Here is a 23,399-nt window from a genome sequence, read left to right as displayed (position 1 = left end):
GGGCGAAGCTCTATTTTGAACATCAACTACTTCTGCGTTGCAATAAATCGGACATGTAAGTTGTGTTCATGCGTGACTTTTGGTTGTGCGCAACATTTCTTGTATTGGTTTGCGGAATGCACTTATGTAACTCAACCAAAATGGTACTTATTATAACGACAACTGGTGAAGTAATGCAAAAGTAACGGCATTACTTATTAGAAGTAACGGCGTTAGTAACGTGTTAACTACTATCGCAACAGTAACGAATAACGTAACGCGTTACTTTTTGAAAATGTAGTGAGTAACGGTAGTGCACTACAAAATAAAAGTAACTTCCCCACCTATGATTCAGAGTGACCTCAGGCAACGTAGAAAGTTGGGCAAGTTGGCTAAACAGGCTTGAGGAGGCGTAGAGCGAAATTACAAAAAGGGACAACACAGGACAGGCTCAGACTAACAGTGCAGTTACAGTTGTTAGTCTGTGTCTGTCCTGTGTTGTCCCTTTTTTGTAACTTCGCAACTACGTCTCCTTAAACAAAGTGACCCTATCGGCAATCGCTACCAAAGATCTCTTCATCATCTCCTCCTATAGAAATGGAACGGGCTGTCACATATTCATCCAAAAGCAAATCAACTGGAGCTTTTTTCTTTTTTCGTTCAAACCGAAACATTTCTCAGCGTGGCCTTCGGAACGTGCACATTTTCTCAGCTTGATGTAATCTACGACGCACGTTTTTGTGCTCACGTCCATTGTTTCTGTGCACCTTTTCGCATGTCACGGGACACGCTAACATGGATACAGTTACGCATCAGACTGCAGTTAGAAATTATAAATTTAGATGCGAAGTGTAATTGTAGTTACGCTACGTTACGCTCTGTTGCAGCTGGTCAGTCCCATAGCGTATGAAATGTTATTCTACTTATACGTTAGGGAGTTTTATTACCCTGCATATTCATTTACCAAAAAATCCAAAGGGCACGCTTTATCATAGAGTAACGTATCGCGACATTATATTTTATGCGCATGTAAATCATTCTTCTCCTTTTTCTCCTACGAATAAAGCTTCTTTTCGCAACTATAGTCAGGCGTCCAACTATCACAGTATGAAATATGCCTACAATGCATTTTATACCAAGGTAGTGCACACACTTGGCTCGCTGACTGTCAGCGTAGTTGGAAGCATGCAATCTTATGTACAAAGCTATAGGCAGAAAAGATACAGAAGTGAAATAAAAGAAAGCGCAAAAGGGAATCAATAGGGATCGATTGATCATTCAGCTTCGAATTATTTGGTCAATAAACGAGGCGTGCGTCGCTTAGGTGTCCATCAGAAAGGCCGTGTCTGCGCGTGTTACACGCATAGGCCCACAGGTATACCTATAGCTATGGATACATATAGCTATGGATCAGGGATGGGCATAAATACATTTTTTGAGTATTTAAATATAAATACAAAATACTTTGTTGAAAAGGGTATTTAAATACTCTGCATAAATACTTTTCAACATGAGTATTTAAATACAAAATATAAATACATGTATTTATTTATTAATATTTAAATACGGTAATTACTGCTATAAATACTGTGAGGAAAATGTCACCTGGAACTACAGAAATAACGATGATCATTGCAAGAAATCAGCAAGGAACAATATCATTTATTTGTTAGAGTATCATGGCGATTTTAATATTGGAAGTTTCTTGAAGACAGCATCTTTTAGGCATCTTCTGTTCGGCCGTACAATCGGATTCGCAAAGGAGTCCAACATCCCCACAGGTGCCGATGAACAAATGCTGGTATTAAATTTGACGAAGATGCTTTGTACAACAAAGTAATTGGGTAGTCGCGACCGTTGTCCGCAACAGTGAGAACCTTCTAATGGGAAACATCTAAAATGGTTTGTCGCATGCGCATGCTGGCGCAAACACGGCATAACTGCACCCCAAACTCGCTCTTCTTCCCCAAAGGTTAAATGCAAGGCAACTTCAAGATACGAGTCACTACATACTGTATTTAGGAGTATTTATAAAGTGTTTACAATAATAAATACCAGAAAATTGGTATTTAAATATAATTTATTTCGAGTCTGTATTTAAATACAAAATATAAATACATGTATTTATATTTTAAATAGTATTTTAATTACAATGTATTTAAATGCTGCCCATCCCTGCTACGGATAATGGAGTCCCCTCCACCGTATCTACTCTCTGCCATCCCCACCAACCCGCCTCGGCTTTTTCGATAGGTTTTTCAGACGTGTGCCGTCTTGATTCCCCTGTGATTGACCCATATATGGTGCACTCTACTGCCGCACCATCCATCCACACTCCATTCGCGTCTATGCGCCGTATGGCCTCAGTTGCATCGCAATATACAGTCACGGAATGTTTAAACAGTACAGATTTCGATCTCTAGCTTTCTCATTTGTCAGTTTTTCTGCTCGTGTAACAACCTGGTAGGAACCTTGACACCAAGAAACCTTGCTCTCTTTCTGCAGAAGGCGTGCTGTGCTCAAAGACCTCTTGAACACTTTGCTCTACCCGACGAACTCATGCACCCTCTACGCATCTCCACCATCCATTCTTTTTTTTTTTTTTTTGCAATAGTCGTGACGACGACCGCTTCTGTGCGGCCAACAACGGCGAGCCGATCCTACCACCACTCCCCCCCCCCCCCCCCCGCGGTTTGGAACCAAGTCGTCTTAAAAACCACAATGTATTTCCTTCACACGAGAGAGTAAGACGACGTCTCATTCCAGTAGCATTTCTCACACAGGATGCTGGTTGATGTCTCCCGCAACAACCCAACAATTTGACAGGCATAGTTGAAAAAGTTGAGCCCAGGAGAGCCGCCTTTGCTGTTTGGTTTGAGCGCAGCGTTTAACATTTCCCCATCGCCAAAGAGATGACAGGTTGAATGGGCCGTCGTGATGGCTCCAGAGTAACTGCTATTCACGATGAAAACTGCACGTTTGCAGTACTTGCAGACGTCAAGAAGCATTCAAATTTTCACTCTCTAGAGTAGGTATTTTTCGTCGCATTTTTCATCACGGGGCTGGGTGTAGGCATTCCGTAGGGGGAGGCACCCGTATCTGTTGGCTTCTCGGGCTTTTTTACATTTTCGGTGTGTTAGTGGTGGGAGGATCCCTGTCAGCCGGAAGCCCATTCGTGGAACGTGTTTGCTTCGAGACAACAGCAGTGATTTTTGTCCTTTAATTTCACCATTGGATTCATAACGAATTCGTAGTTCCCTGTCACGATCCCTGTTCTAACCGAGGTCGTTGTATAGCGTGAATATGCATTGTATGCATGCGACACCTCAACAGACCAACAAGGAAAAAGATGCACTGCGCCATCGTGAAGTGTATGTCGGTTTCCATATCGATTACGTCCATTTTGGCTTGCATTCCTCGAAGCAGTCCAACGTATGAAAAGTTCCTTGTGTGTAAACGTGGCTACGAGACGTGCGTCGTCTTGTACTCCAGTTCTATTCATGGTTCAGTGTGGACACACGTTGAGTTGGGAGCACCCGTCACCACCACCACGCACTCGAGCGGTTTAGTAAACACCTCGATATGCACGTCATAGATGAATCGCTATGACGTCTCTCTCTGTGTGAGGAGGCGCAGATGCTATACGCGAGTACGGCGGACGGGGTGGGCGATGAACTGGGGGGGGGGGGGGGGTATATTTATTAGACGAAAATGAAAAAAAAGGTCAGCCAAACGAGTTGAATTAAGAAAAATTAAGAACAAATTAAGAAATAATAAATAAATAAAAACGGCTGGCTAATAGAGCTGCCAATGTATTGTGAATGCTACCTTGATTTGAGAATGGTGTAGTTGGAACTCGAACAAGTACAATAATAGTAAATTTCTGGAAGTTAGTTGCTAGATGACACCTTCTTGGTTAGGACGTCGTTACAAATTTTGTGTAGCATTTTGCCCACAGAAGCTAAAAAAAAAAAAAGAACGTATGCTGGACATAACGGGCTATCTGTGATAACAACGTATTTGGATATTATAGGGTTCATTCGCCTATAACACCTAAAAATTTAAATACAGAATGCCCACAATCCTGCTGTTTTTATTTGTTATTTTCCCCTCACTGGATCTCAAGACGAGCCTCAGACGAGCCTCAGATACATAATTGGCTCTTTTATCGCCGGCAACACATTGGAATTCACATCGCGCACATCTTTTTCTGCAAGCGCGTGATCTAAGAATAAAATGACCAAAGATCGAGGGAGGGAGATCGCCAACATCATTCGAGATAGCAGAGGTCGCGGTTCGCTCATCCACCCCCGAGGGAAGAATATCTTTCGCCAAATGCCATGTACGCGATGTTTCGGCTAGAAAAAAAGGAGCCGGTGTCGCGGAGAGGCAAAACCCGTCCGAGGGACGGGTGTTTGGCCGGCGCCCTCCCCAAGGACTATCGTGACAGGCAATTGTTCCCGTTACGAGCAGGTAATTTCGGCAGCACGGACGGCATGCGGCGCCTTGCGCGAGGACGATATGCCAACTTTTTCTCTCAGTCATGTTTCTGCTACCCAGAAAATGCCGTATCCACGGCAGTAGGGACAGTCAGCAGTTGCTGCGAATCAATGTGACACATCGAGCATCTCGTCACGTAGGGAGATGTAGGGTCATTGGCTGAGCTAAGCTTACAGTACCTGAGGCAGGGTGTAGTCAGTACGTTAGACCAGTACTGGTAGGACGTTGAGAGCAATATCGTGGTGACGCAGCTGCATACAGGGTGTTCTTTTTATTTCGTACAGATTTGTAATAAAAAGAAAAACATAGAGGACGGTTACGATTGTGTAACGTGAATTTCAGCGGTAGCTGTTGTGTGTGGATGTGGACACTTTGATTGGCTGATATATGCGCAACTACTTTAGGGTGACGAGTACTGCCTCGTGATCTGTGAAGTGAGTGGTGATGTGTATAGAGCTGGGATTAGCGGGACAAAAATGTTACTAAAATCGGGACAAAAGCGGGACAGGAAACGCCGAAAAATCGGGACACTACCCGGGATCCCGTCTGTGAGTATGTCAGAACTGCTTTTATTAGATTTATATTATTTTAACTTGTTTTGCATCACCGAAACCGACTGTCAACTGACACAAGGAGACAGAGAAGAAGAAGAAGAAGAGCGGAGGGTTGTGTGATACAGCCAGAGCGATTTCCCGAGACCTTCCCGTTAACAGCTCCAGCTGCAAAATGTTAGGACAGCAGTACAGATGCCGGTTTCGCAGGTCGACGTTTACGTCCAGGCGGACGATCTGTCGGCTTACGCAACACTAGTTTCCTGAAGTTCGTAATAATGCTCTAACTAAAGGGTTTCGGGGGAAACGCGAGATAGCAGAATTGGAGCCAGTCATTATTCAAACTCCTCTTATTTGTTAAAAAAAAAATCTGAGACGAACTAATACGTTCAGATATTCATCACCAAAGTTTTCTATGCAAATGAACCGAAACGAAACAACGCGCATCAGGGGCACAGGAAAAGACGCAGCCTTGGAATTATTTTATGCAATTACCCAAGCAGCACAATGTACTGGAAGTCGAGTGCATTAGGGGTGGACGGTATGTGTCTTATCAATGTTCTGTAGTTTCATGATTCTGTTCAAGGCCTTTCATCTACCCGTCCACCCCTATTGCACTCGACTTTCAGTGCATTTTGCTGCTTGGGTAGTAGCCCATAGTAGTTGCATACTCTAGCCTGCAAAACCGGCATCTGTGCTGCTGGCTTATTATTATTATTTTTTTATTTAGAAATCTGTAACGAATAAAGAAGGAACAGTTTGTATACCGTTGGGTCACCATCCGTGTATTGTTGTTAACGTCTGATAGTATAGCAACAAACACGGAATTGTATGAGCTTCTGCGTACTAACTACACCCTACCACTTCGCACTCGGTAGAGTACAGGTCTCCAGTGAGCATAGTGAACATAGTTCATGCAAAGCAGCCCTCTTATCGCTCTGCTATATTACACGCAAACCCTGGGCTTTGTGAGTCCATTCCAAAATGTACCACGCATCAGTGATGAGGACAGGAGGATGCGACCATTTATTCTGTAATTACAAGGACACGATCGCGGCGTTGGTGCTGATCACGGTGGTGCGCTGATGATGCGTTGTCCGCGTTCGATAAATACATCGAGGTCTCGTCATCAAGAATCGTTTTCCGCCTGCAGTAGGTCTCGAAGACTACTTGTTTCTCTCTTTTTATCGCATTAGTCGTATAAATTAGTGTGGGTCATTCCACAAAATATGCATTGCTCTAACTAGGAACGAATAAAAAAAAAGTACTGTTCTTGTGTTTCTATGGCTCGAAGAAAATGGCATTGGTTGCGGTGTAAAAAGCGGGCAGAAAACGCGGAATAATCGCCTTTCGATTTGAGCGTCCTCTCAACTGTTAGAGCACGTCACGCCGACGCCATTACATTGTGTGCCAGGCGTCCACTCACCTTCATCGACCAACAATGGACGATTTCGTAGATGGACCGTCTCGGTTCGTGTACCCTAATGGGCTCCAAATAGCGCAACTCCTAAACCTCAGTGGCAGCAAGAATGTGTGCGAGCTGTTGTGCGTTTTTACCTGCTGTTACTGTGCCAGTGACATAATGCGAAGTGGATGTCTGCTTGCATGTATCGTCTGGAGGGGAACCTTAAGGACCCGCAGACCTACCGCAGTTGACTCATTTGACTCAGTTGACTATGTCGCTATACTATGTCTGGTATTCCATACGTGCCACCACCTGCTTCGAAGCGAAGACAAATTTGCTACCCGTGGGATTAAGGGTAGCTCCCGGCCTGGTCGGAATACCGTCGCCTGGTGCTGATAAGCCATCTCGAACCTGCTTACGTTTTTGAGAGGAACTTTATCCAGTTCCGATGCCGGCCCATTTGAGTGGTCTACGTGTTTTTTACGCACACTTATTCATTCGTGCAGTGAATGTTGAGTAGTACTGTTGCACCGCAAGGGCTCTTCAAGCCTTCTGACCCTGTCCTCATTCGCTCGGTAAGCCTACCGCGAAATTTACGGTAGTTTTTTTCTTAAGTGGTGACCCAGCTAGATCCGTTTGAAATCGTTTTACTGTGTATTGCTTCTGTGCCGTCTAATCGCTGCATTAGATTTTATTTCCTTTACTCTTTCTTGTGCGTCAAAGATTGATTCTAACAGGACAGGTCAGAGGAAGAATTTTGAAGGAGGCCGTGGAAATGAACCACAGCCACATGGTTACAGAGTTTATCAATCAGAATATATGTTTTATCGGATCGACACATTTCTTTTTCTGGGGTGAGAAGTGTACAGGAACCAACAAAGAAAAAGGGGAACCAGGGAAACAACAACAACAAAACCAGTTCAGCCAAAGGAACTTTGTTACAATACATCCAGTTGTAATCTAGTCATTATTATTATTATTGTTGTTGTTGTTGATACATATTAGGTAGGATGAGCGATGTAAGATATGATGCGAATACGAACGCTGTAAAAAGAATGATGATGACGATAGTAGCCTAATCAACAGTAGCCTTATTTGTCGTCTAGATTACGGTTTCAGCCTTTGCAGTCTTTGTTTAATTGTTCACTAGTGGCTGTGCCAAGGTAGCAAAAAGGGTATTAGAAAGGGTCTTTACAGTAGAAGGTGAAATTGTTCAGCATGCAACGTCAATAGTCCGCAAAAATATGTTTTTGCCTCCAAGTCAGCATAAACAAAAAAATGGTAGGCAATAACTAAGAAACCGATGCCTATGTAAGGGCGATGTAATTCTCAATTATACACACGCTTCTAAACCTCGCTCCTCGCCTGGAATAACCGAGTAATTTGAGTCGTAACCGAAATGAACAACCTTTTCGGAGGCCCATATTTCTCTTTATTCGTTCCGACTTTCTCGTTGGGAAGGTCGGTTGGAACAGCGACGGCAGCGGGGATACTTCAAGGGCAATTCCCTGTCAAGTCTTGACGGCATCATTCGTTCCCTGGCATCGAACAAATCATCCCGTGGCATGGGACGCGGCACTGCATTCGTGTGTGCTCTGTGACAGCTCGTGCAGTGAGGCTGGCGTTGCTTGTCTTCCGGGTGTATCTGTGAGGAAATTTCTCTGTGGCGTTAAAGGGGCGCTAGGCCACAACAACCGTTGATAACGGGGTGCTGAACAAATTGACCACAGAGTCGCTCCGTCTGAAGTCTACATTCCTGGTACGTATTTCCGACTGCAACGCTTCAGCGAGTGCAGAAGTGGGAGAGGAAATGGAAAGAAAGACATTGCAGCTTGGAACTTCAGTCGGACAAACGAGGGAAGATGTTTACGTCGTATATACGCGAGATGCTTGTTGACGTTTCGGCACATTCGTAGGTGTGTGTGTGTCATGCAACGTTTCAATCACGAAGTTTAAGAAAGCTGCTCGACTTGATGGTCTGCGTTAATTATTGATACAACTGCTGTAAGTAGTGCGCATCAGGTAGAGTTCTCACACATTCAGAGCATGGTTGCATTATAATCAAAGCGCATTTTTATTTATTTATTTACTATTTTCTTTAATTTTTTTTTCACAGTTCCCAAACAATCGTAATGTTAACGAACCTCCTTAGTAGTTACAACGCGTTAGCTGCTGGCTTGCGGTAATTACAAATAAGCTGTGTTCGAATTCAAATACGAAATCAAATTCAAAAAGTACGCATTCACTTCCGACGGGTGCGCGTATTGTTTGTCTCTGTATCATGTTTCCTGTCCGTTGATTATCACGGATAGTCCGAAATGAATATTAACATTCAACGTTTATGTCGCAAGGGTGTGTGAGTGTCTGGAAACTGATGACATAAAAAAGCGTGACACCCACTTGACCGATGTGAGATTTGCGAGTATCACCGGGAACTTGCGTTCGTTTTCCTCTATTGAAATCAGGCGTCTGGGAAAGGTCTGGCACGACAAGGGCTTTCGGTACCTTGCCGACGCCAATGAATGTCCTTCACGCAGAACATCTGTCGGATGCGTTTCTTGCGAGACTGCCGCGCGATGCTCATTTCTATACTAGATGTGAAGCTGTCGGTGGCAAAAGCGCGTGCGAGGAGGATTGGGAAGGGGTTAATTGACCACATGACTTTTGGTGGTCGCATCATACTCACTGCAAGCAGGTGTAATCATATAGTACATGCCACTCCGGTTGTGCGGCGTCCGTAAAACCCCACACATTAAGAAGGATATTCTGCTCCAATAAGCGGCCGGTCCAGCGACGCAGGGATCTATATCTTTATCCTTCCAGTAGAAATTGTTGTTTGACTGAAATACTGCTTCTTAATACATAGTCCTATGTGATCTGCACGCAAATACTCTGCGTGGCGGCACCTTTGTAACGTGGCTCGCAGGACTTGTGAGCTACTATAATTCGAGGGTTGCGAGATGCTACCTTCTGCTTCACACCTCCAACGATTACGGGGGTGATTAAATGGTTCGAGGGCAGCGCTACCTCCAGGCAGAGGCGAACTTCCTAGATTGCGAAACAAAACCGCTTTACTTATGCATCATTCTAGGAGCCCGAAACAAACTTCACCGCAGTTCAGGAGAGTTTTATAACTGCGTATATAACTTTGAAAGGCACCGGGGCCTTCGTTCAGCCCCCGGAAGGCATAAAGGCGGTGAAACGTTCTTTTCATGACGTCCGTATTGGGAGTTACGCGTTCAGCGTCAGCTCTTGTGCAAGTGTTCTAACGCGCCCGTAATTCTCGTTAAAACGACCGGGGCTTTTGGGGCTTCTCAATATCGGAACAGTCATTGAGCTTGACCGGAAGTCAGAAACACGCTAAGCGACGTGCTAATTCCTGCTGAGCGAATGCGCTAAGTATTGTTAGCGTTAGAGATTACATCTTCTGCGCCCCGTTTTCGAGGTAATTACGTAAGCGATTGGAAGCTTGGCGCATGCCGCGCCGGCGATGTTAAATGACGTAGCCGCTTTGAAATATTCCTCCCTCTTCATGATGCAGAGGCAAAAACGTTTCAGGCTGGATAAATCTGTTTGAGAGGCTGCGGCGACCGCCCGGTTCTGGCCAGTTTTTAGTGTTTCGCGATGAAATAATTTGTTTGCGTAATACAGGTAATTAGGTGATCCACTCTTCAATCTTAATTTCTGCGCAGGAGACCAGGTGAGTCCAGATAGAAAATATCGCCGCTTCGAAATTTTCCAATAACCATTGATGATTAAGCCTTTTAACGCATCCTTGCTCCAGACATTCGGTAAATATGTGACAGGTCTCTCTTTGTAGACTTGGGTGTGGGTAAGGGCTCCGCGAAAATCCCAGTGTTTGTTGTGTAGCATTTAAAAATTCATTATCGCTAAATATTATTTCGTGATTGATTATTAATGACGCAAACATTTAAAAAATAGTTGCTTTTTAACGGCCCTTTTCAAAAAGTGAGAAAGTTACGTAACGGTTAGCAGAACGGTACAGTACATCTCTTTCATCTCTGGAGCTTAAAATAAAGCGCGACTTGCGGTGTTTCAGTGCAGCCTTAACCACCGTGCTCTGTTCCTCGTAGTATGTCCTGCGCATATTGGTGGAACTATGCCTTATGTCGTTACACAGTGTAGAGGCGTTCATCCGTCGCTTTCGCGTAATCGTAGCAAAATTGATTGGAAGCGGTAGGAGATGCTTTGTTATACAGTAAACGAAATTGTCTCTACAAAAGAACGCGAGTCTTGTATGATATAATGAAATTCCCACGCTCAATGACAGGAACACAATTGCACGGGAGTGGTGGGCCGGCCAAATTAGAAAAGGAGAGAACAGCTAAATTTGTCAACTGAGACTTGCCCTAGTGCTGTGGGACCATCTGAGGAACAAGAATGCTGCTTATGAGCAATTACTGAACCTCTGCCGACGGGATAATTGCCGTGAACTGCGTCCCTTCGCTGGCCTCCTGTATCATATTCATGTTTGTGGGTCGCAGGAAGACGTACGGTTTGGTGCCTGCTGTTGTCGACCACAAGCACTCTTCCGTCTTGCCTTTGACGCGTTGAACATATAGCCTACAGGTGCACTTTGAGATAACTGTCTAGTTTCGTAATCCTGGAATGATGTCGTCCGCTTTGTTGATAATTGATAAAACATTTATGAGGATATCCTTCAAAGAAGATTTGTGATGGGCATGTGTCTCGCAAAATGCTTCCTTGAGTACCTGAGTACCAGGCGGGAAGTGGACCTGATGTAATGCAGTACAAATTGATTACGTTACTTAGGGCCATAATATGGGAAAGGACAAAATGACAGCGTATATCTGGGAAGGCGTGAGGATTCAACTGCAATCGTAGCATAAAGTGAGCCCAAGTCAGGGTAGAGATAGGGTGCAGGGAAGCTGGTACTTCATCGTGATGTAGGAAAACCGAGAGGCAGGAACAAATAAGGGGACAACATACACAGAGATCCTCAGACACACTGCAAAGAGATTTATTATGACCGACCAACTTATATTGCCGAAAAGCGGCGGAGAGTGGTAAGAGGAATGGAGGAAACATTGCTTATCACAAAATCAAATTGGGAGTAGATTTACACCTACGGTTAGTCAGCCTATTTGCTTATCACATTCCCTCCCAGCTGGCTATTTCCAACGATTCTCGAAACAACCTCCGATGACTAAGGGGTGCCCACGCAAGCACTATGGTGTCCTCCGCTGGTTTTGGGCAATATAAGTTGGTTGGCCTCTTTGCTGTGTCTGAGGATCTCTGCGTGTGTTGTCCTCCATGCCTCTCGGCTTTCCTACACATCATGATAAAGTGAGCCAGGCTATATATGTAGTTTCACGCTGCACATGCGGGTAATTTCTATCATCTATAGGATCCTTTAACGTGAGCAGAAAATGTCCAACAGACGGTGCTGGAACCAATGTTTACTAGACACTAGACAGTGACATACACAATAAATGGTCTCCGCACTGAGTGTGTAAGCTGGTGAGCTACGTACCAATTGGTAACTGAGTAAGTCGAATCATTCATGAACATTGGACAGTGCAAACTTCATGCGTAGCGTGAGCAGACTATATTGTTCTAAGTCAAGGTATATTGCGTGACCATAACAAACGGCACCTCCCAAGTAATGCAAACTGGTGGGGCATGAATATAGAAATTGGTAATAATACTAATGGGGAACAGTGATTTTCGTAGATACCCAGTGATAGTCTGTTATTCAGCGAACTACGCAATTCAGTCACGCGACTACTCAGTGATCCATTAGGAATAAGAATGGGGAAGTTGTGATTTTCATGGTGGTGGTGGTCGTGGCCCAACAACAACAACAACAACAACTACATGAATTAGGATGGGATGAGGTGATTCGACGCAATAATTGCGGTACCATACCTCATGCAGTGCATGTGTGTGGCCAAAACCGGCTTGCCGTTTTTGATTTTCATGGTGGTATTCATGGATACCCAGGCACTACCAATCAGGCACCATTTTCATCACTTCATCTCTTGATTCCCTCCAGCTGTCGGGAAGGAAATAAGGTTAAAATCTGGGCGGGTTGGTATGACATCTTTTAAAATGCTGTGCGTCGTCCCTTTGTCTGTGTTTGTCTCGTCCCATTGTTTTACCTTCGCACTGGGGTATTTTATCCATTTTAAAAGATGTCGGGAAGGGATCAGGATAAAGATCGCCACGATCACCAGACACCAGCCACGCCAACTGCGTCGTAAAATAAATCCGTTTATTTGCCTTTTCCTCTGCACGGGTCAAGTAATGGTGCATTGAGGTTAGTAGAATAGTCAAGCCACGGGGCTACTGTAGGCTGTACCGGCTGTCAAGGTTAAAAGGAACGGGACAGCTGGGGGTCAACAAGAATCAACACGTCAGGTGAGGAACAACGAATGGCCCATTGAATAAATATAGATACAGATTTTAAATCAAGTTCGTCGTCCAAATTGCCCGTGCGAGAAGGCATACCATTCATCTGTCAGCCTGTGTGTGTGACCCCGAGGTCTTAGAATACGAAGCCGTTTGCCGTTGTCACGGTTAACGTTCCTCCATCTCTGCCAGAGCTTTCGTTGCAACATCCTTGCGCTACGTAGTGTGGCAACGACAAAGGGTCTTCGAATAATCAAATCACCACGGGTAGGCCATATCAATTTTCAAGCTGTCAGAGACAGACGTAGGCTAGCGACTGGTACATATATAGTTCTCGTGGTTGCTGCTATAGGATGGTCCCGGACTGCCGAACGCTGCTGATGTGCGTTAATTTTATTGTATAACTTTGCTTGTATTGGAGTGACCGGACAAATAATCACTTTTGCGTACAGTTTTCACTTTGGGTGTGTACGTGAGATTCTGAGACGTTTCGATGTTTCTTTTTAAACTGTCAGCACAGTAGCACTTAATTTCGATGCCTGGATCCATAGGACAATGTCATCTGACTTTCTTAGATTTTACTACGCGAGCAATCAGTGGGTAGTGGTGGTGCTAATGAAAACAGGGGGGGGGGGGGATATATTTATTAGACGAAAAGGAAAAAAAAAAAACGGGGGAAAGGTCAGCCAAACGAGACGTCGGCTTGCTATTCCAGAAATAAGAAATAATAATAAATAAATAAAAAGAAAAGATAAGAATTAAAGAAAGAAATAGGAAGGAATAAGAAATAAATAAATAAAGAAAATTAAGATAAATAAAGAAAGAAAAAGAATCAGGAAATAACGAAAAACTAACAAAGAGCTTGCCGTTGGTGGTATCAGTAACAGCTGTGTGTCAGTAGAGCAGCACGTCTGGCGGGCAGCCCACGAAGTCGGCCCAGGACGCATACTTACCCGCCTGTCCTCCGCTCCTTCCCGTTGTCCTCTCTCCATCTGTCCACGTCTGTACGCCGCTCATAGCCACAGTTGCTTCGTGGCGCTAACACGAAAAAAAAATGATGCGCATTATCTGTGCTTTATTTTCTGTCCGTCCTGAGCTCAGCCTGCAGGCAACGGTGCGAACTAATTACGAAGTCCTGTGCCGTGCCGTTCAAAAAAGATTCAGTGGAAGTGGGACAGCGCGATGAAATTTTAATGGGAAGAACCAGCCGCAGACAGCATACCAGGATGAGCTTCCGCCAATAGCTCGATCCCTATGATCCCGTAGTGTTAGAAATGGCGGCATGATGGCCGTTTGACCGAAGATGTATTACACTATCTTTATGACGCATAGCATATAGGCGGGGAAGTACAGTCGTAAAATGCCTCTTAAAAAGAAGCTCTGCCCGTTCACTGCACAACATCTTCCACAAGTTCAACGCACTTCCCGGGTTATGACGAAAGTGATTTGCGCAGCTACGCCAATGGTCACGCATTCACTTTGTACTCACAGAATTGAGGTATGCAGCTTCTCCTGCATACGCAATGTTGAGGGGTACACAGTAGGGTGTCCTTGTCCCAAAGTAAATACTTCTATGGAGCAATACATTGCCGTATGGTTTGAGTTTCCGGTAAACCTGTAAGCACCCCCAAAAGTGCATAGTGAAATATGAAGTGTTGCATAACGTATCGAACCGAAAGGCACAACCCTACGTAGCCGGTAGCGTCATCTGTTTGCCCAGCAACTTAGGGCTACCTTTACAGGTAGTTCTCCTGCTTAATGACAATCCACACTTAATGACAGTACACACTAAAGTCATGGATGAATCAACATATGCTGCAAAAATGTTAATATGTGTACCAGTATTTCCTACTACGGGGGATGTAACAGCAGAAGGCCGGCCAAGTGTGACCCTCAGTGCTTGGATGGTGGCCACAGGACAAAGGCCCAAAAAGCTGAGATTTTGTCGGCTGTCTGCGCTTGTTCGTCGTGGACAAGTTTGGCAGAACCCTTGACGAACGAAATGCGTAGGCCTCCGCTCTATGCAGGAACAATTCAAGCTCATCTGTGTCGGCCTTGCATTGCCCAGGAGCTGCAGCACACCTAGAACGGGTTGTCCGTAGTCGACAGTTTTCTAGGTCTACTGATGTTACGTGGTGGTATATATAACGTTACCCCGAAACAGTCGTTTGATTCACAAGCACCTCCTTGATGGCGTCGAAAGGGCTGTTGGAAAAAGCGTTCAGGGTAATGTCACGAACCTCGGCTGCGGTCTCAGGAAGTGGGGATGCGACGTGGTGGGCGAAAAACGGGACTTCTACACGATGGAACCACATTTCAGAGTCAGTATCACAGTAGGCCAGAATGATTGATGAGGCGACGAGGTAGTGATTGAGCTGATAATGTGCAGCTCCGGACCCGGAGCTCCGTTGTGGAGGATGACAGGCGGAAGCAGGTTTCCGTCGAGTTCAGTGTAGCCACTTGTGGACGCCTTCCATCTGCGTAAGGGTGGACCTTAGTCAAGACGGGGAAAATAATGTAAGCAACGGAATCGCGCGGTCTCGAATAGATGCATGTCTCTACATGCAATCATGCGTTCTCCAACTCAACACACACACACGCACACACACAATAATGGATCCCTGTCCATACCAGTCGATATACGATAATTAACAATATCATACCACACTCAGAAAAGTAAAAAAAAAAAATCACGTGCTCGCAGAGGGCTCCTCACGTTGTTTTTGCGTCATCGTGCTGCGGAGAAGCGACCGTACGGGCCGTCACCCCCTTCCGTCGCGTCAACCGGTGCGGACCGCACCCCGGCACCCCCCCCCCCCCCTAGTGGCGCCACTCAGAGTTGTGCCTAACTCGTTACAAGTAACTCGTTACTTGGTAACGGTTACTTTTTTTGGTAACGAAGTAACGATTCAGTTACTTTTTAAAATATGGTAATAGTAACGGAATCAGTTACAAAAATTGGTAACTCGTTACTGACGTTACTCGTTCCTTTTCTTCAGCGCGGGGGAGCCCATTTCGGCACTCCGTGTGGCGCAATGCGTGCAAATCTGACCTGCGTGACCCACGACCACGTGTGACTCAAAGTATTATTGCAATCCCTCGCTGGATGTGTTGTTGTATTTTCTCTTGTTTCCATAATCTCTGACCATCACTCCTTCCCAAGAATGGGCACCAATTGTGCATTGGCTACAAACGTTTCGACTTCTAGCCTTTCCTTGTCTTTGCTGAGCTTCTGAGCGCCCTAAATTATGACGCAGCCCCTCGTCTGTTTTCGGGAACCGTTGGTGATCGGTGGCACGAATACCGGTGTCTTTTCTTGTGTTCTCATAGTCTCCAACCACCCCCACTTCGGAAAGAAGGAAGGGTCCAAGCAAGCTGATATAGACTCATGGTAAGGGGCCGCGAGACACGGAACACGAAGGACGGACGACAAATTATCAGACTCAACAAAAGGTTTATTACAATGACCCATACCTAAGACGCGACGCAGAGGGGCAACAAGACAAAACGAAGGGTCACTATTCACGTTGCGACGTTTGGCGGCATGTTTGTTGGCTCCTTTAACTATGCGGCGGTAACGTAGAAGTAACTCGTTACCTGTGAGTAACGAGAACTCGTTACTTTTGTATGTCGGTAACGAGTAACGTATTTAGTTACTTTTTTCGGAAGTAACGGGTAACGGTATTTAGTTCCTTTCTTTTGGTAACGGGCACAAGTCTGGCGCCACTCTATACACGTAAGCCTTTGAGATTAACATGAGACTCTTCCGGATATGGCTTAAAAGCGGTTTTGTCACAGGAAGTTGAGATCGCAGTATGTTCATGCCTGTACAGTGTGTCTCATAATGTCTGATACCTGTGGGGCAAAAGTACTCGCAACTTAAAAAATAAAGTCGTGCCCTATTTTTTTGGGTTCGGTTGCTAGTACGTCCAATATGTCATGGGACAGGCATTGCTACGTGTGAGAGCAATGTTTGCGGACTTCTGCTATAGCTAAATACAAGTTTAGAACTGACTAACAAGAAGGAGATAGATGACTATCTATTGAAGATGTTTATGTGGCATTACGTCTGCCGTGTTGTTGTTGTTTTTAGTTAAGCAGGAAGTCAACAACAATGAGCAAGGGAGGCCCATGGGCAATGGGAGAGTACACTGGGATAAGGAAGCAGTCTTTGATGCTGTTCACGTCCTGAAGTAACTCGATTGAGCAGCCAGTAGTTCGTTGAAAGACCAAAGGCTACTGGAATTATTGAACAGGGCTGTCGGGACAAATTAGTCAGTTTTACTATATCGTAGGCAGAGGCGACAACGTACGTTATACTAAAACTCACGTCACAAAAGGACAACTTAACGCGCAATACCGACGCGAGATTGCGGACACTGCATTGGCTGCTACACTGACTTTTTTTTCTCTTTTCTTTTCTTTTTTTTTTTACGTTCTGTTGAAACCTTTGCTGTTTGCAGCAGCGCGTCTTGTCTCTTTCCAGATCAGATTACATTAGATAAAAAATATGATAAAAGATAATCTATGACGGTGATACCTGGTTTCACATACCCACTTGATTCTGATTAATGCGTCTTTTGAAAACTTGGGCTGCGTTCCAATACCTCGCGCCCGCGAAGCCGCCTGACTAGGCAGCTGAGTAGACCTCTTTGCTTGTCACTATTGGAACAGGCTTGCCTAGCCGAGGCGCCTGTGGCGCCATCTCGTTGCTCACGCAAGAAATGCGTACGGCGCAAGCGCAGCAGGACTGTAATGCGCTAAGTTTGTACGACATCGTGCATAAACTGTCACCTTCACAACTAAACATGTTTTGCAACTCTCTACGCAGTTTTAAAAAACATACCACTATGTGCAACTTTACATTTAATGCCAGCAGAAACAGCGGGCATGCTGGTACCGTCAACGCACGTCTCCATCCCGGCTGTCAGATGGTCAGGCGTATAACTAGACTGCATCGATGCGCACTAGGCGGTAGCCGACTGAATAGCGGACTTGGCGAGATTTGGAATGAGACTAACATGGCGGCACTTCCGGTTAGACCGCTAGGCAGTCGACTAACCGGGGTATTGGAACGCAGCCTTGAAAGTTATCTCTTGCTGCAGTTTTTATACGGTGTGCTAGGTTTCTTCAAAGACAAACACAGGACGAAATACAAAAAAAGGTAATAAAATGGTTGAAAAATCAAATGCAGAGAAACAAAAAAGCAAGTTCATTGCCAACGCAGAGAGGTTTCAGTTACGTTTTTCCACCCTGTTGATTTTCACTGTTCTTTCCGTGTTCGTTTCCCAGCTGTCTCTCGTTTTCAAGCTCTGCACCTCTTTCTTTTTTCTAAGTTGGCCTTCGTTATGCTCGTTTAACATCCACCAGTTGAAGTAGCCCACCACCTATTTTTGCGACAGATGTCTCCCTATTCTTTTCTTTTCACACTCCATACTACCTTTTGCTCATACTCATGCATGATAATTTTCGGCGTCCTCTACGTAATATGGCTATAGCTGCCCGTCACCAATACGCGCTATGAGGTGGTGCAGTACGGATTCTGCGCGGAAGGTTGTTTTTGTTGAGAACCCGATATCGTGAGAGTTTTATATATTGTTTGTATGCAGTTGCGGCCGAGTTTCGCCTTGGATGCACATTTCAATGAGAAAATGATGTTCGTCGCACATGAATCGTTGTGTTGACGCCGAGTAGAACGTTTACCCAGCGTGGCGAGCACAGAAGGAACCCTGGATAAACGAGACTTCCTGTAGCGCGGAACGTTCTCAAAGAGACTTTTCGTAAGCTACTGTTGCCGTCATCGTTTATTGTTGGGGAGGAGACACATGGGCTTGCTTTCACTATGGCTGCTCGGTGAAAAGCATCCTGAAAAGGCGTACCACTGCATTCACGCTCACTGTGAATGCTTCCGGCCGGGAAAAGAATAATCCGCGTTGATTGCATGTCCTCCACCTCTTCGTATCGCACTTACGGAAGGCCTCAATGGGATCCACAGTTCTTCTGCAGTCTTTCACTCTTGTTATCTCTGCTGATCACGTTCAGCAGGCACACTCTGTGCTATAATGGGTTCCATTCAAAGCGCAGTTTCTTTGCACAGCGCTCAGCGCCTTTGCCTTCGCTACACCTCCTTGACACACATTGAAGCGACGCAGCCGGTATCTCGTCTCATGTACTCTAAGACACAGGAAAAGAGTGAGACTGAACATTGTCTTTTCCGCACCTTAGAACAAAAAAGGAGACACTAACTGTGCGTTTTGCTGACCTTGAATTATTGGGCACCTCTCCCCTGAAGGCCATGAGGCACCTTTAATTGGAGATCCTAACCCTTATGTATAGCCGGTATTCATTACGACCTCTGAAAGAACTATTACATCATGCGACATAATAGTACAAGCGAGCTTTGGCAGGCCTGGCAAGGCTCCCTTTTCGTTTCGTAGCTTTATGTTTAGTGTGTCTACACGTATAGAGTAGAGCATCAGCCTGTAGGCTCCAGTGAAGCGGACACGAATTGTCCCGAGGACAATTTGGTGGCATAAAAAAAAAGTCCTTACGAACAGCGTCTTCCACATGTTGACTGCGCAGCACATGTTAGAGAATCCGAAGATCGCTCATAATCATAGTAATCATCTTACTTGATGACAATACACACATAATCACAGTAACAATACACGATGATGATGATAATCAATACACAATAATATAATACAATACATAATAGGGTTGCAAAAAATCATGATTTTTTATACAATCGAATAAATCTGATTCAACGGATTTTAATCAGACTTTTAATAGCCCCGGTATCCGGCCATCTTTTTTCTCCTAGTCATGAAGTACGATGACGTGACAATGACAACTTCGGTTTTTGTTTTACCCGTATGCGACACTCAGTGGCAGTACGACTGTGCTATAGTACCGCGAACATTAGAATCTACCTCGTCGCAATCCAATCCATTGAAATTTGTATGTTTGACAGTTGTTCATCTATAGCAATCTCGTACACGATACTCAAAGGGCATTTAATTAAGGTCATTTCCAGGAGCCCCTGGCAGAAAAGTACCTGAGTAGAGTCCTAAATACTCAACCCTTAACAGCATTCGAGTGCAGTGTCAAATGCCTCTAAGAGTAGCTCATTACTGTGAGGGTGCTATCTTGACAGACCACAGCTTCTACATACCACCAGCATTAACACTCATACTCTTCAGCCCAACACACCAGTACGCCGCGCATCCACTAAACGTGACGTGTTTCTCCAAACTAGGCATCTACGAAAAATGACTCATGTGCCCCGGGACATCTACTGTCCTAAGGACAGACATTGTGTAGTGCGTTGAGGGCCTTTGGTGTGTAGAAAAGCCTACCGTCATCTGAACCATTGTCTCATTAACTGGACTCATTCCTTAGTTGGACGCTTGCTTGTTCTTTCTTTTGCTTCTTGGTCATCTTGGGGTTGTAAGTGTTCAGTTTTTCTTCTTTCTTTTCTAATCACGTGTTCTGGAGTAGCCTGTCCCGACTTTGTCAGGGCTCACATCTCCATATTTTTATTTTTCGATCAATCAATCTAAAAATATTTAAGTTAGATACTAAATGCTGACATTTTAAGAATATTTCAAAATAATGGTGGCAAGATAGCAAGTTATTTCCGAAAGAATTTGAGACAGAGGAACTTGAGCGGAGAATTTAAGTTATGTGCGAGTCAGGTGTGAAGTGCAGCATTGCCGTAACCGTTTGCGTTACGATGTCTGGTTGAAAAGGATGCTATGTGGGTACTGGGTATGTGTAGGCGGCACCATTGTAACAACGAATTGTTACTGACGAAATATATGTGTCCTTTTGCCATTTTGGAGCTCCGCTTTGAATTTTGAATCAGTTTCTTTTTCAGCAGAAATTATTCGATTTAAATTATGTCGAATATCAGTGACTTAAATCACGATTAAAGTCGGCGATTTAAATCGGTACACCACCCTGATACAACACACATGTCAATATACATAATCATAGTTTTCTTCCTTCCACTTTAACACTACGGATTGCTGACAAGAAAATACATTATATTTCACGAAGAGCATTAGCGTATCATTATTTTAGTATTACGCCGCATTGCGTGTACGTGAGTGTCATGGCAGTTGTGGATGTTAGCATTCAGTCTGCGTTGCACCTTGTTATACCTGCAGTGCTAGAGGACCTCGTGCTGCGTGCTACGCTTCAAGCCATAACTGATGACCAATGCAGCTGTCTTCAACGCCTTCAACAATGGCGAACATGCCATTGCCTCTCAAAATGTGTGTAGCAAATTGATGGTCGTGTTCAATGCGTCTTGAAAGATAGCATTTGGAGCGTGTCTCTGTATAGACGAAGCATGGTGTATAGAGTCACTTCCTTATAGGTTCCGTCAAACGATCGTATAGATGCTCTTCTGCTTGTGAGGAATTCCTGTTACGGGGCCTCCATGTCCTCGCAGTCAATTGTAGAGTAACATATGTGGGAAAAAGCTGCACCGACGACTACGTGTTACGGATTTGTGGGTATTGTGTCGCCTTCTCCTGTGATACATTACGGCGCACGCCTTCTGCGGGGTCTTTTCGATTAGAGTTTCGGTTTTTTAACCACTATCGACGGAGTAGCCGCTCGCCTCGCCAAATCATCCGCATTCTAGATTCTTCTAGATTCCTGAGACGTAATTTGCTGTAAGTTGACAGTAGCGCAGGAAATAACCCGAGACGCTCTTCGATGTGTGATTGCGTAAAATATCAAGAATTGCCTGTTTCAGTAAAATTTCCTGAATTTCCTTGAAGGGCTTTGCAGATCGATGTTCTCAAGCATTAACCTGCGGTGTCTCTAGGAACCGCTTTTTGGGACACATGAGGCAACACGTGTTTTATTTCCCCGTGTCTCTTTCTACAAGAAAAAACAAGAAAGACATTTGACCCCTTGCCAGCATAATCAATTCATGTGTCAGAGGCTCTGTCTTGTTGTACTTTGTGCTTTGCATAAAATACAGAGTTCCCCCTTCCCCAGCACACAAAGCATCACATATCCTGCACGCTGTAGAAAACACAAGCGGCACGCCAGATGTCGGAACTTTCGTCTGTCATTGTCACTGTCACTATCTGTGCTGCATGGAAGGCTCCAAAATCATGTGCACATTTTTGGAGCTTAACTTGTGTTTCCTCGAATTAAGAAAAATTAAGAACCACTCACTACAATTCACTTCCAAAAGCCTATTACACCATTTCATTGAGCTGTTGGGGAATCACTATTGCTTTGAAGTAAAACTAGAAGACATTATTACTAAACGTGCAACGACTGAAGTGCGTAACACTCTTGGAAACTGTAACATATTGTAAACTGTAACCATAACAATATTGACGATGCGGCAATGCCAATGCACTAATCTGCATACACACGAGGCACAGCAGATGGTACAAGCCATTGAGTGTGTTAAGGTGCCGCCGCTTTTTCATTTGCGCAATCTATCGGAGCAGAAATGAAAGAAAAGGTCGTTTTCATGTGATCCATGCGTGCATGTCCTGGCTACGTGCAGTTCAGCTCCCAAGCTGTCTCTTTTTTCTTGAATCAAATTTCGCTTCATTACAAATGTGATACTTTTTACATTTGGAACAATTTTTCATTATGAATCATTTCCTACAGTTTATGAAAGTTATGCTTGACATTTTACTGTGCTGTTAGCGCCATCTTGAGGCGTACTTTCTCCTTCGTCTATGCATCCAATACTTAACACCCATAGATCGCGTCGAACGGTTATCCTTTTACCACCGCAGTCCACCGACAGTTCAAGACCCTGTACCTCCCTAGAAAGCGAAGCTCGGTAACACCCAATGGCACGTTTTGTTCGAAGACGGCAGCTGCTTTCCCCGGTCATTAGCTACATAGCGCCTACGGATGAATGCGGCAGTCACGCACAAACTCGTCCGGGCTGCAGATGTACTTACAGCTGATTTATAAGGAATGCTCAAGACCCACGCTAATTGAATGCATATAAATGAGCACCCGAAAAACGCTTCATCTGTTTTCTACCGCACAGCGGCGCTTGCAGCGAGGACTCGCAAGAACGATTGCGGACGGAACGGTGGGCCCCCTGGAAACCCCACTCACTCGAGAATCACGATTGTGGCTTCGACAAAAGATGGAACGTGTGGGCTACTGGAAAAATGGCGCTGTTATAAGTCAGCGGATCCATCATGCGCGCTCAGATCTCGCGGGCAAGCCACAAGGAAGAGGCCCGACTGACAGGAGTTATTTGCGGCTGCTCCCGTGCATGGATGGCAGCCTTATACGCTGTACAAGCTAGCTTTTCTGAACACCCTCGTAATGAAGTGTTCGGGGATTGGCAGAGCTCGTTTTTTTTAAATGGAGTGCATGCCTTATTGCCCTCGGTGGCGATGGGTGAAGATGCAGAAGATATCGAAGATGCAGTGAAGATACATCTAGACTAATATAACATCGTCTTCAATGCACTAAGTGAGTTGTAACGTGGCATTTTTAGACGACGTTTTGTGCGGTGTTGTGTGCAACGTATTTGTATCTGCGTTCTGAGCTTTGATACGTAGGTT

At 44.8% G+C, this 23,399-nt stretch overlaps 1 protein-coding gene across 2 annotated transcripts in view; it reads left to right on the top strand.

Moving 5' to 3' along the window:
* LOC135377480 (low-density lipoprotein receptor-related protein 1B-like) overlaps positions 1-23,399 on the top strand; it is a 72,059-nt gene that overhangs the window by 17,943 nt on the left and 30,717 nt on the right. The window contains exon 1 of one of the 2 annotated variants that reach the window (XM_064609906.1): positions 23,153-23,307. The exons of the other annotated variant lie outside the window; for it this stretch is intronic. The gene's annotated coding sequence lies outside the window, so the exon portion shown is untranslated. Of the gene's footprint in view, positions 1-23,152; positions 23,308-23,399 lie in introns of those variants that run through there. 2 annotated transcript variants of the gene reach the window in all.

This window comes from Ornithodoros turicata, chromosome 1 (assembly GCF_037126465.1).
Source record: "Ornithodoros turicata isolate Travis chromosome 1, ASM3712646v1, whole genome shotgun sequence".
NCBI lineage: Eukaryota > Metazoa > Arthropoda > Arachnida > Ixodida > Argasidae > Ornithodoros > Ornithodoros turicata.
This window is presented reverse-complemented; position numbering and strand designations above follow the sequence as displayed.